Here is a 13,059-nt window from a genome sequence, read left to right as displayed (position 1 = left end):
CGCCTTATTTAAATCCTTATAGTCTACATACATTCTAAATTTGTTATTCTTTTTAGGTGCTACAACTATGTTGGCTAACCATTCTAGATACTTTACCTCCCAGATCAAACCGATATTGAGTAGTCGAGTTACCTTTTCTTTAACAAATTTGTTCCTGACCTCATCTATCGGGCGTTTCTTTTGCCTAACTAGTAGGAAGTTCGCATCCAAGCTGAGCTTGTGGACCGCTACCTCCGATGGTATACCTATCATATCCAAGTGCGACCGTGCAAAACAATTAACTAGGGCTGAGCATATATCGGGTATCGACATCGGGTTATTGGGTTAATGGTTCGATAACGGTTTTGTATTTTTTCACTATTGGGTTATCGGTTCGGGCCACGGTTTGCCCAATTTCTTAATGGGTTAACCAATAACCCAATAATATTTAATAAAATTAGGATTTTACCCTTAAGTATATAAATATATCTAGTGTTTCATTCTCTCTTTTTCTCCCAATTTTCCCAGCCGCATTCAAGATTCAGTTTCACAATACACTCTTCAGACTCTGATTCAATTCTTGAACAGTTCTTCTTCAAAATTCAAAGTACAACCACATTCTTAGAATCTTAGCGTATGTTTGTATTTCAAAATTACTTCTTTGTTAAGAACAAATTTCCTTCCTTGCTTTTGAGTTTTACAGTAGAGTTCGATAATAAAAAATATAGGATTTTTGATTGTTTTCGATTCTTAATTTTGTGCTCATGTTTTAGTACTATGTTTGTACTTGTTAATTTTAAGGTGAAATTGCTACTACTTTGTATTGTTATTAATGTATATGGACAACTATTTGTTGAAGAGTTAACATTGTTTCATTTGTGTTTGTATAACTGTTGAATTACTAGTACTCTTATTGCTCTTGCTACAATTGGACTCTGGAAAATGACATTGATCTCTTGATTATGGTTTTGCAGGAAACCAAAAAATAGTAATTTATGTTCCTGTTAACTAATATTTCCAGTGAATTGGAGATAGAATGCTTGTGGAATTGTAGTATCAATTTTTGAGATTGCACAGATCATGAATTTGTCAAAATGAAACATGCTTTAAATATTAGTTGTGGCTAGAATGCAGAATTGGGTAGTATACTATATGTGAATTCTTTTTTTTTGCTGCTTAACTCGTGTGAATTGTCTTCTCTTTTTTGATTAACTCTAGATTGAGTTATCTTATCGGGTGAACCGATAACCAAACCGAAAATGATCGATAACCGATTAACCGATAACTAATATCTTATCGGTTTGGTTATCGATTTATCATATTTGTAAACCAATAACCGATATGCTAAACCGATAATATTCATAACCGAACCGAACCGACCGATGCCCACCCCTACAATTAACGTTAGCTTTAAGAAAATTTATAAAGTCTAACCTGAGCTCGGGACTTAACCCCCTTCCCAAATGAAACTTTCTTTCCAAAAACTCTTTGAACAAAGACACTTGCTCGAGCACCTATGCGGTCGACTTGGTCGCATCAGTAGCCTCTGGTACCTGAAAATATCTCGAAACCTGGTAGGATTCTGATGACTCCTCGCCCTTATCATCTTCATTTAGAAATGGAGAAGGTATCGGTTCCTGTAATTGCTATTTGTTGGACTATTTTCCCTTGCTGCTAGAAATGATCACGCATTCATCTTCCTTGCTGTCGGTTGGTTTCCTCTTATTTTCCTAATACCTTCTGGAGTCGAAAATTTCATCAATTGGTGATATGTCGAGTGCACGACCTTGTGTATCCATGGCTTTCCAATGATCATATTATAGCTCGTCGCCATCTACCACTTCCAACAATGTGGTCTTTGTTATGCCTTCGGCGTCAATGGGTAGCAAAATCTCTCCTCACATTGTCACGTGTGTCAAGTTGAAGCCAACAAGGAGTTTTGTTGCCGAAATGATGTTCCCGATTAATTTCTCTTGATCCAAAACACGCTTAATTTTTAAATTTAAAACCTTGAGAGAGATTACCAATGCGGCATTGTGTGGCAGAAGAACTCTGTTAGCGTCCTCCTTCGTGAAGGTGATGTCATCCTCCGAGACTTCCCGAACTCTCTTTTCATGGGTCACCGATATTTTCATTTTTTTTGTTGCTGAAAAAGTTACCCCATTGACCTCACTCCCTCTGAATATCATGTTAATTGTCATACGAGGTGATTTCGCTGTTGTCTTTGAGGGCTTCGCATTATCTCGATTCCGACCAAAATTGCTCTTGGCGCGGTCACTTAAGAACTCTCTAAGATGGCCATTCTTTAACAATGTAGACACCTCATCTTGAAGATGTTGGCAATCCCCAGTTCTATGGCCGTGAGTCCCATGGTATTCACACCATAAACTAGGATCGCTCTAGCTAGGATCCAATCAGATAGGCTTCGAAAACTAGGCTTCTTTGATATTTCTCATTGCCGACACCAATTCTACCAGGCTGATACTAAATTTGTAATCTGATAACCTGGGATACGCGGAGTGTCGGGCCTCTGGAATCTCTCTTTCCTGTAATAACCTATTGTTTCGGCCACAATCCGCCCTTCTATCGAGAGCAAACGTATTTGATGACTGAACTCCTTTACAATTGCGCCTAACGGTCCTCTCATATAGTATAAAACAGCCTTTGGAGGACCTCTGATCTACATCAGAGTCATTTTTAAACTTATCCTAATTTTTATCACGACCCCGTCCCTTGGTTGGCACCGAAAATCCAAGTTGGTTGTCCTCTATCCTTATCTTCGACTCGTAGTAGTTATGGACATCCTCCTATGTGGTTGCTTGGAACTCGAGCAAACTCTACTTTAGGTTTTGGTAGGCATCAGAACTCAGTGGGTTTGGACCCTTCGTAAATGCCTCTGCTGCCCACTCATCTGGAACCATCGGTAGCAACATCATTTCCTTTTGGAACCGGATCACAAATTCTCATAGTAGCTCAGATTCGCCCTGTGAAATTCTGAATATTTCTGCCTTTCTGGCCTGAACCTTTCTTGCTCCAGCATTGGGCCTTAATGAATTAATCTACAAGTATTTCAGAAGAATCAATTGAATGCTCGTGTAAGAGGGTGTACCATGTTAGAGCCCCCTTTGTGAGGGTTTCACCAAACGTTTTCAACAGAACCGACTTGATCTCATTTTGAGCCAAAATCGTTTCCTTTCACCGATGTGGTGTAGGTTGTGATATGCTCATATGGATCCAAAGTCTCATCGTACTTCGGTATGTCTAGCATCTTGAATCTCTTTGGAATTAACTCTGGTATAGCATTTGGCATAAACGGCAATTATGTGTACTTATTTGAATCTTGACCCTTTAACACTAGTGGTACGCCCTGAATCTAATCTATCCGAGCGTGGAACTCATTCGCATTTTGATCCATTCGTTCGTTCATTTATCTCATGAATCTCATGACCTCGTTTTTGAAAGGATCACTCCCGTTATTGTTCTCTGATCCTCTATCGATCCCTCCGGCTTCGTCGAAACTAACTTTTCCCCTTGGGATGTTGTTATCGGCTTTCTGAACTGTTTGATTTGCGGGAACATTGGGAGGAATCGGTCCACTCCCATTCGTGTTATTGGAAGCACCTGTCAATGTTTTTTTTAAATTTCGTCATCATCTGATCCTGCCTTGAGAGGTGATCCATGATTGCTCTCTGTTACCCTCAAGAGTTTGACCATCTTTACAATGCGTTCCTCCTCCATATTATCAAGAGTTGGGTCCCGTACATGTCGATGATACTGACCTTCACGAACCAGGATCGTCTCTTCACCTTCATTGCGGGTCTCGCTGATTGAGTCATCAAGCTGGGAAAATTCTTCATGGTCAACGCGTGCTTCAACGTTGTGTGATTTGTTGACATCATTAGCTGCCATATTTGGTTTTTACTAAGTAAAGAACCAAAACTTTGTAGTAATAAACGAATGGATCAAAGAAATTACGTAGTTGTCTATGCCCCACGGTGGGCGCTAAACTATTTATCAATAAAACAATACCGTTAAATTTATAACGTGATTTATAGATAAGCGAATCGATTTGATCCAAAAATAATTAAAAAAAATAGACAAAAATAAAATTAGCGATTGAAATTTAAAGGAAGATAGCAAGCCTGATTTTGAGCTCGGTCTTTCCCAGAGCATGAACAATAACAATGATAGAACAATGATAAAAATGCTTTTGATTGAGCTTGAAACAATATATTATAGCTTTTATGTGCAGAATCTATTCTGTTTACAAGAGTTGTCAATTCTGGTATCTATAGCTATTGCTATGAAAACAAGATCCTAAAATCAAGCTCTTCTTAAATGAGAATAAAAGTGTCATTGATGGGTGCATAATGACTGACTTTGAATGCAAATATTCTTTGTAAAGGTTATGCCATCCGATGTCAAGCCTTCGAATCTTTGCCATCGATTATGCTTCCTTCGAGATTCACCCTGTATCGGTTATGTATTTCTTAACCGATGTCAATTATTTACCGACTCAACTTCTGTATGCTCTCGGTTTCACGTATCACCTCGTTATTTAGCCATTTATAACCAACCAATTTCACCCCATACTGTCCACGTGGTAAATTTATTTTTCACCAATACAGAACTACTATTCACTATGGATTTTACTAGATATATTTCCTCTGAGATGCTATATACCATATTGTTCTGTCCATTTCATACTGCAGCAAAAAAAAATAAACAACCATCTACCCGGAAATGGAAAGAGAGTGAAGATAACGATAATGGCAAAAGGAATGTCATTTTGCACTACGAGACATGAAAAAAAAAAAGGAGAAACAAAAAACAAATTAAAAGCAATACCACTTTTCTTTCAAAGCATATAATGCGTTTGTCATGAATATACTACAAACAGTTCTACCGAAAAAAGACGACGGCCCACTCCATGCAAGTAGCTAGCGCATGAATTATGAGAAAAATATTTCGCACTCGAGATGATGCATCCATGCTTTAGCCTGTTTGATCATAACCGAGCAGATAAAGCATGTTACCTATATAGTCCAATAGCATAGGCAGCTTACTTATTCAATGACCTTGTGCCACTAAATGATAGGAGTACTAGTTATTTGTTAAGAATCCTGGCTTTATTGCGATCCAAAAATAATCTACGACGTAATACGAACCGGGTCAATGTATAGATAATTTTGTGTTTCATTAGTTTTCGACAAGAGTTTGATTTTCCCGAGGCTAGAGTTTCCATAAAAGAATAGATGGGAAGAGTGGTCATGCTGGAGACATAACCAACCATCTCCTTTGTTTTCTTAATTAAATTAATTATTAAAAAGTAAAAGAGTGGGTTGGCATTAGCAAAGATCAATTTATCATTCATTAGCAAACCTTCATGAGCTCAAGATTTCATTTATTTTTATTTTGACACTAAAAGTACGTTTTCTGCAATTCAGAATTGCAGGATATTGATGCTCATTTTATTTATGGTGACAGACTAGAATTAACAATCAACTTTCTAATCATTTATTAACATAGGAGAATGAATTGATAGAAAGCTCAACTAGGTCATCGATCACATTTATAAAGTTAAAAATGCATTTTAGAAAAAAACAAAAGTTTTTTTCCCCTTAGAGCAAGATGGTGACATATGCAGTTAGGACAAGGCAAATGCTGGGCACACTTCAATATGCATTGTCTTATTAGTGGCCGGAATTAAGTACTTGATGAGGATGCAACTAAAGAGCAATAAACTATTCTTTCCAATTTTTCCAAGAAAATAAGTTATTTTGCTAGTACAATTCTTTTCCACATTCCAATGTCACAACAAGAAAGAAAAATAACAACGATATAAAATGAAAATGGAAACGTGGAAAAGTTAGGTTTTGTATGATAATGATAGCCTATCGGAACTGTGAAAGGTCACCAAGTTCATTAGACGTTCTTGACTTTTGTTAATTCTCCTGATGACTGAAGTTATCTTAGTGCATTGTAGGTAAGCCAAATTCGAATAAACTTTGACATTAGCCTCCTTACTTTTTATCGTCTCTTTTGCTTTTTAGCTCACGAACATTCTTAACTACTTCAAGTTATTAGTGTAATAAAGTGTCTGTCCTTGAAATGTTTGTAAAATGGAAGCGCCACCTTCACCCTCATGGGCCACAACAGATAAAGCAGATTGGAGGAATTTCAATACACAAATCTAAAAATGGATGAAATTCAACTTGCGCAAAATATTCACTAGAATCTGCGTCGAAGTATAGGATGTTTAACGTTTGAACTTAAATACGGGAGGAATTGCAGTCTGGTAATTGCAACTTAACACAATATCACTTAGGTCTAAGGTTTTAATCCCTAAAGATGTTTTCTCTCGCTCTCGATCAAGCACCCTGTATACGGTCAAAAATACATGCCTCCGATTTACAGGTTCGACGGTCCGTTCTAGGCCCAAGTCCGGGGGAGGTCGAGTTCGAGACTAGTGGATCATGCTCGAGCTTGAAGACAGAGTGCAATGATCTGGGATGGAAGTTCGAGGAATACCGGGGCCAAGTATGCTCGACCCCGAAATAGAACCGTTATGGATTTGTACCAGAATATGCTAGATTCCTACCACGTCCCAAAATCATGGCGCAAATCCCGGAATAGGATTGTACGATTCCGTACTAGGCGGTTATACAGCTGTACCAAGAATATTTCTTACTGTAAATGGAAATATTCCTTATTTAGGATTCTCCTATTGTATAAAGGGGACCCCAATCATTTTTAACATCATCTAATCATTGAGTAAAGAATATACTCTTTACTTTTTGCCTAATGTTTATCAGAATTGTCCTTTAGCTTTATTGTTCTTACTTTGCTTTTCTTACTAAATTGCTCTTATTGCCCTAAGTCACCTCGAGGTCACTAAGCTCGATGTCACTATTGTTAAGCAACATTGGTTTGATTCAAATCTATCTTTCATTTCTACTTCATGTTTCTTGATTATTAATCGGTATTGAACTAAATCACATATCTTTAACCATTAATCAAATTTAATTGTTACTCGTATGTTCGAGGTAAACAGTTTGGCGCTCACCATGGGGCTAAAGATAATAGTGATTATTTCTTTAATGGTTTTCATTACACACGTTGTTTTTATACTTTTTGTTGTCAAGATTTTTTTGATTCTCAGGTTGAAACATGTCTAACTCACAAAATGCACCCATTCATGACAATGAAGGTCTTGGAGAAAATAGCAACGCAGGAGTCGGTGTACCACTGATAAACCCAGGGGAAGTGCCAAATGTGGAACCTGTTGATGTTAGTTCACACATTGCTTTAAATGCAGATCTAGACGTGGACCCCGAAGGAGATATACGCAAGAAAGCCCGGCCCGACGGCCAAAGAACACAAGGAATGGAAGAAGGGGGAGTCATTTCGAGATGTTGCAAGCTCAGCAAATCGCCATCGCTCAACTTCAGAGTCAGAATAGAACTCCAAATATAGCTGAACCAATAAACACTCGGTGTACTGAACCAGCACTAGAAAGGCCCGATGAAAGTGGCTCAGGGACTGACCCCATGATTATGAGAATGCTCGAAGAACTAACTAAGAGGATCGAGTCCGGAGAAAAGAAAATTGAAGACAATGATAAGAGGTGAAAACTTATAACTCCCGGGTAGACCAGATACTGGGGGAACCTCCAGTTTTGAAAGGTCTAGACCCCAAAAAGTTTATACAAAACCATTTCCCCCGAGTGCGGCTCTGATGCCTATTCCCAAGAAGTTTCGCATGCCCGGTATACCTAAATATAATGGAACAACTGACTTGAACGAGCATATAACTTCATACACTTGTGGGATCAAAGAAAATGACTTGAATGACGATGAAATCGAGTTAGTTTTGTTGAAACAATTCGGAGAAACACTATCAAAGGGAGCCATGATTTGGTATCACAACTTAGCTCCTAACTCTATTGATTCATTTGCTATATTAGCATATGCCTTCGTGAAAGCACACGCCGGGACCATAAAGGTGGCCACGAAAAAATCGAATGTCTTCAAAATAAAGCAAAGGAACAACGAGATGTTAAGGGAGTTCGTGTCCCGGTTTCAGATGAAAAGAATGGAATTATCACCGGTCTCCGATGACTGGGCAGTACATGCCTTTATGCAGGGTCTGAATGAAAGGATTTCGATCGCGTCTCGACAGTTGAAGCAAAACTTGATCAAATATCCAGCTGTGATATGGTCAAATGTGCACAATCATTATCAGTCAAAAATTAGGGTTGAGGACGACCAGTTGGGAGCCCCCTCAGGTTCATTTTATCCTAAGAGATTCACAGCCAAGCCCCCGAGGGAAACAGACCGGGAATCGAGATTCAACAAAGAACGGTATCAGCCATATGCCGATCGAAGGAACAACGGCCCCAACCACAATATTCCTCAGAGTCATCGGAGAAACGATTGAGGTCAAAGTTCTCGGGGACTCGTGAGTAAAAACAGGTTCGATAAGCACACCAACCCCGCCGAGGACCCTTAATTATCAGAGCATAACTTCAGTATAGATGCATCAGGTACCGTCTCAGCTATTGGGAGAATCAAAGATACCAAGTGGCCCATGCCAATACAGACCGATCCTTCTCAAAGGAACCCGAACTTGATGTGCAAGTATCATGGCACACATGGTTATAGAACAGAAGATTGCAGGCAGCTAAGGGAAGAAGTGGCTCGGTTGTTCAAAGAGGGCCACCTTCGAGAATTCCTAAGTGATCAGGCTAAGAATCACTTCAGGGGAGAGAGATGCAAGAAATGTGATAGAAGAACCACAACATGTAATCCACATGATCATTGGCGAAGTTGATGTCCCTCAACGACCTGTGCTCAAGCACACTAAAGTATCAATCACCAGAGAAAAATGGACCCAGAGTTATGTGCCCGAGGATGTCTTATCATTTTGTGACGAGGAAGTAGAAGGCATATCTCATCCTTACAACGACGCCATGGTAATCTCTATCCTTTTTAATAAAATTCAAGTTAAACATATTTTAGTGGATCCAGGTAGCTCAGCAAACATAATCAGATCGAGGGTCGTGGAACAACTAGGCCTACAAGATCAGATTGTACCTGCATCCCGGGTCCTGAATGGCTTCAACATCGAAACAACAAAAGGAGAAATTATCTTGCTAGTAAACGTAGTTAGGACCATACAAGATACGAAGTTCCATATCATTGAAGGTGATATGAGGTATAACGCACTCCTCGGGAGACCATGGATACACAATATGAGGGTAGTTCCTTCAACTCTTCACCAGATGATGAAGTTCCCGATAGAGGAAAGAGTAAAAACGGTTTACGGGGAGCAACATGCTGCGAAGGAGATGTTTGCGATCAAGGAAGTGGTGCCGATACTAGAGCCTTCGACCTCGGAGAAGTCAAGGATCGGGGGTAAATAGGCATCCAAATAGCAATCACCGCCTCCAGCCTCAATGGAATCGGAGCAACAAGTAATCAAAGACAAAGATAAGGATTTCCTTACTCCCCGAACCTTCATCGTTCCCAAAGAATACAATGCAACCAAATCAACTATCAAGGAGCTAGAGCAGGTCATTTTGATCGAACACATGCCCGAGAAAAAGGTATACCTGGGAACGGGATTGACTCCCGAATTCAGGAAAAAACTCATTCAATTTCTTATTGATAATATGGATTGCTTTTCTTGGTTCCATTTAGATATGACACGGATTCCACAAGAGATCACCAGGCATCGGCTAAGCACCGATCCCAGGTTCAAACTGGTGAAGCAAAAAAAGGAGGCCTCAGTCCGAGGTAAAGCATGCTTTTATAAAGGACGAGGTAACCGAACTTTTTAAAATAGGATCTATATGGGAGGTAAAATACCCCGAGTTGTTAGACAATGTAGTTGTAGTTCCTAAAAAAGGAAACAAACTTAGAATGTGTGTAGACTATAAACTGCCCAACATCGATCGTATGATTGATGCCACGGCTGGCCACGGGTCCCTAACTTTTCTCGATGCCTACTCCGGGTACAATCAGATTCAGATGAACCCAGAGGACCAGGAAAAGACTTCGTTTATTACTAATTTGGAACTTATTGTTATAATGTAATGCCCTTCGGGCTAAAAATGCAAGAGCTACATACCAACGCCTAGTTAACAAAATGTTTGAAGAACAAATAGGTAAAACAATGGAAGCTTACATTAATGATATGTTGGTTAAGTCTCTGCGCGAAGAGGACCATTTGACTCATTTGCAGGAAGCATTCAAAATCTTGAGGAAGTACAACATGAAACTTAACCCGGAGAAATATGCCTTTGGAGTTGGCTCGGGTAAGTTCCTCGGCTTCATTGTGTCAAGTCATGGTATCAAAATCAACCCTGATAAGATCAATACTATCGAGGATATCACGATCGTGGATAGTATGAAGGCCATGCAAAGGGTAACAGGGCGAATAGCTGCCTTGGGTCGATTCATTTCAAGGTCGCCGGGTCGGAGTCACCGGTTCTTTTCCTTGCTAAAAAAGAAAAAGGATTTCTCCTGGACCCCGGAATGTCTGAAAGCCTTAGAAGAATTGAAGCGATATCTATCGAGCCCGCCTTTACTTCAGACCCCGAAGGTAGATGAAAAACTTTACCTATATTTGGCAGTGTCCGAGATAGCGGTAAGTGGGGTACTAGTTCGAGAAGAGCAAGGTACGCAATTTCCTGTCTTTTACGTAAGTCGAACTCTAGGAGATGATGAAACTAGGTACCCTCACTTAAAAAAATTAGCACTTGCATTGACAAGCATATCTCAAAAATTAAAACCATATTTTCAATGTCATTCTATATGTGTATTAACAACCTACCCCCTTCGAAATGTTTTGCATAAACCCGAGCTATCGGGCTGATTAGCCAAATAGGTCGTCGAGCTTAGCGGGTATAATATCGAATATCAACCCCGAACGGCCATCAAGTCTCAAATCCTAGCTGACTTAGGGGCCGATTTTACGCCAACCCTCGTACCCAAAGTAGAGAAAGAACTCCTGTTAAGTTTGGGTACGGCATCGGGGGCATGGACCCTTTTCACATACGATGCCTCGAATGTGAGGGGTCTGGACTTGGCATTGTCTTGAACACACCCACGGGTGATAGCATTAGGCAATCTATCAAAACTCCTAGATTAACTAACAATGAGTTTGAGTAAGAGTCCATGATTGTAGGTCTCGAGCTAGCCCAAAGCTTGGGAGCTTAAGTCATCGAGGCCAAGTGTGATTCTTTATTGGTGGTAAATCAGGCAAACAAGAGTTTCAAGATTTGAGAAGATAGAATGCAGCGTTACTTGGATATGCTACAGATAACTTTGCACTGCTTCAAGGAGTGGACTCTGGATCACGTACCATGAGAACAAAATAGCGAGGCCGATGCATTTGCTAATATGGGATCTTCGGTCGAAGAAGATGAAATCGTCCCAGGGACTGTCGTCCAACTATCAAAGTCTGTGGTTGAAGAAGGTCATGCTGAGATAAATTCAACAAGTTTAACATGGGACTGGAGAAATAAGTATATTGACTATTTGAAGAATGTAAAACTCCCATCGGACCAAAAAGAATCGAGGGCCCTACGAGCCAAGGCTGCTAGGTTTGCATCAGATAAAGATGGAACATTGTACCAAAGAACATTCGATAGACCATTGGCGGTATGCTAGGGGCCAGGGGACACCAATTATGTTCTACGAGAAATCTACGAAGGCACTTGCAGAAACCATTCCGGTGCCGAGTCATTGGTCCGCAAAATTATCAGAGCAGGTTACTACTAAGATAGCATGGAAAAAGATATTAAGAAATTTGTCAAAAAATGTGATAAGTGTCAACGATTTGCACCGATGATCCATCAGCCCAGAGAACAACTCCATTCAGTCCTATCCCCGTGGCCTTTCATGAAATGGGGAATGGACATAGTTGGACCCTTACCAACTGCCCCAAGTAAAGCTAAGTTTATTTGTTTATGACTGATTATTTTTCTAAATGGGTGGAAGCACAGGCCTTCGAGAAGGTCCGAGAAAAAGAAGTTATTGACTTTATCTAGGACCATATCATATGTTGATTCGGGATACCTACCGAGATTGTATGTGACAATGGAAAGTAATTCATCGGCAGCAAGGTAACGGAGTTCTTCGAAGCACACAAAATAAAGAGGATCTTATCAACACCATACCATCCAACTAGATACGGACAAGCCGAGTTAACAAATAAAACTATCATTCAAAACCTGAAGAAAAGATTGGATGATGCGAAGGGAAATGGAAAAAAGTTTTACCTGAGGTCCTTTGGGCATATCGGACGACAACGAAGTCCAGCACGGGGGCTACCCTATTTTCTCTAATATATGGCTCTGAGGACCTCATCCTATCGAGGTTGGAGAAACCAGTGCCAGGTTTAAACATGCATCGGAGGAGTCAAATCATGAGGCCATGAATGCTAGCCTCAAGTTATTAGATAAAAAGTGAGAAGCACAGCTCGTTCGGATGGCCGCGCAGATGCAAAGGATCGAAAGATACAACAATACAAGGACCAACCTTCGATACTTTGGAGTCAGTGACTTAGTTCTACGAAAAGTCACCCTCAATACTCCAGACCCTAATGAAGGGAAACTAGGCCCGAATTGGGAAGGATCGTACCGAGTCCTCGGAGTTGTCAGTAAAGGATCTTACAAACTTAGCACAATGGAAGGTGAACAACTGCCAAATAATTGGAACATATCATTACTCAAACGATACTACTGCTAAGGTATGACTTTATCCTTTTTTTCCATTTGAGTTTAAAACTAACTTATTACAGATTTTTGATCGAAGCTATCAAAGGCACACAATCTCGAAGACACCCTATTTACACGAAGGCCTTAGGTTTTAAAGCATGCGTTGCACTCTTTTCCCCTTAGATCGGATTTTGTCCCAAATGGGCTTTACCGACAAGGTTTTTAATGAGGCAACAACTATGTGCTACCTAAGGAAAACTCAACAGTATCCAAGGCTTCTTTTTAATTAACCTCGAATACTGGGGGGGCATCACCCTCGGAAGATATATTTTCAAGGAAAATACTTCATGACTAAG

The sequence above is a fragment of the Nicotiana tabacum genome, chromosome 8, assembly GCF_000715075.1.
Source record: "Nicotiana tabacum cultivar K326 chromosome 8, ASM71507v2, whole genome shotgun sequence".
NCBI classification, from domain to species: domain Eukaryota; kingdom Viridiplantae; phylum Streptophyta; class Magnoliopsida; order Solanales; family Solanaceae; genus Nicotiana; species Nicotiana tabacum.
Note: the sequence above shows the minus strand (reverse complement) of the source record.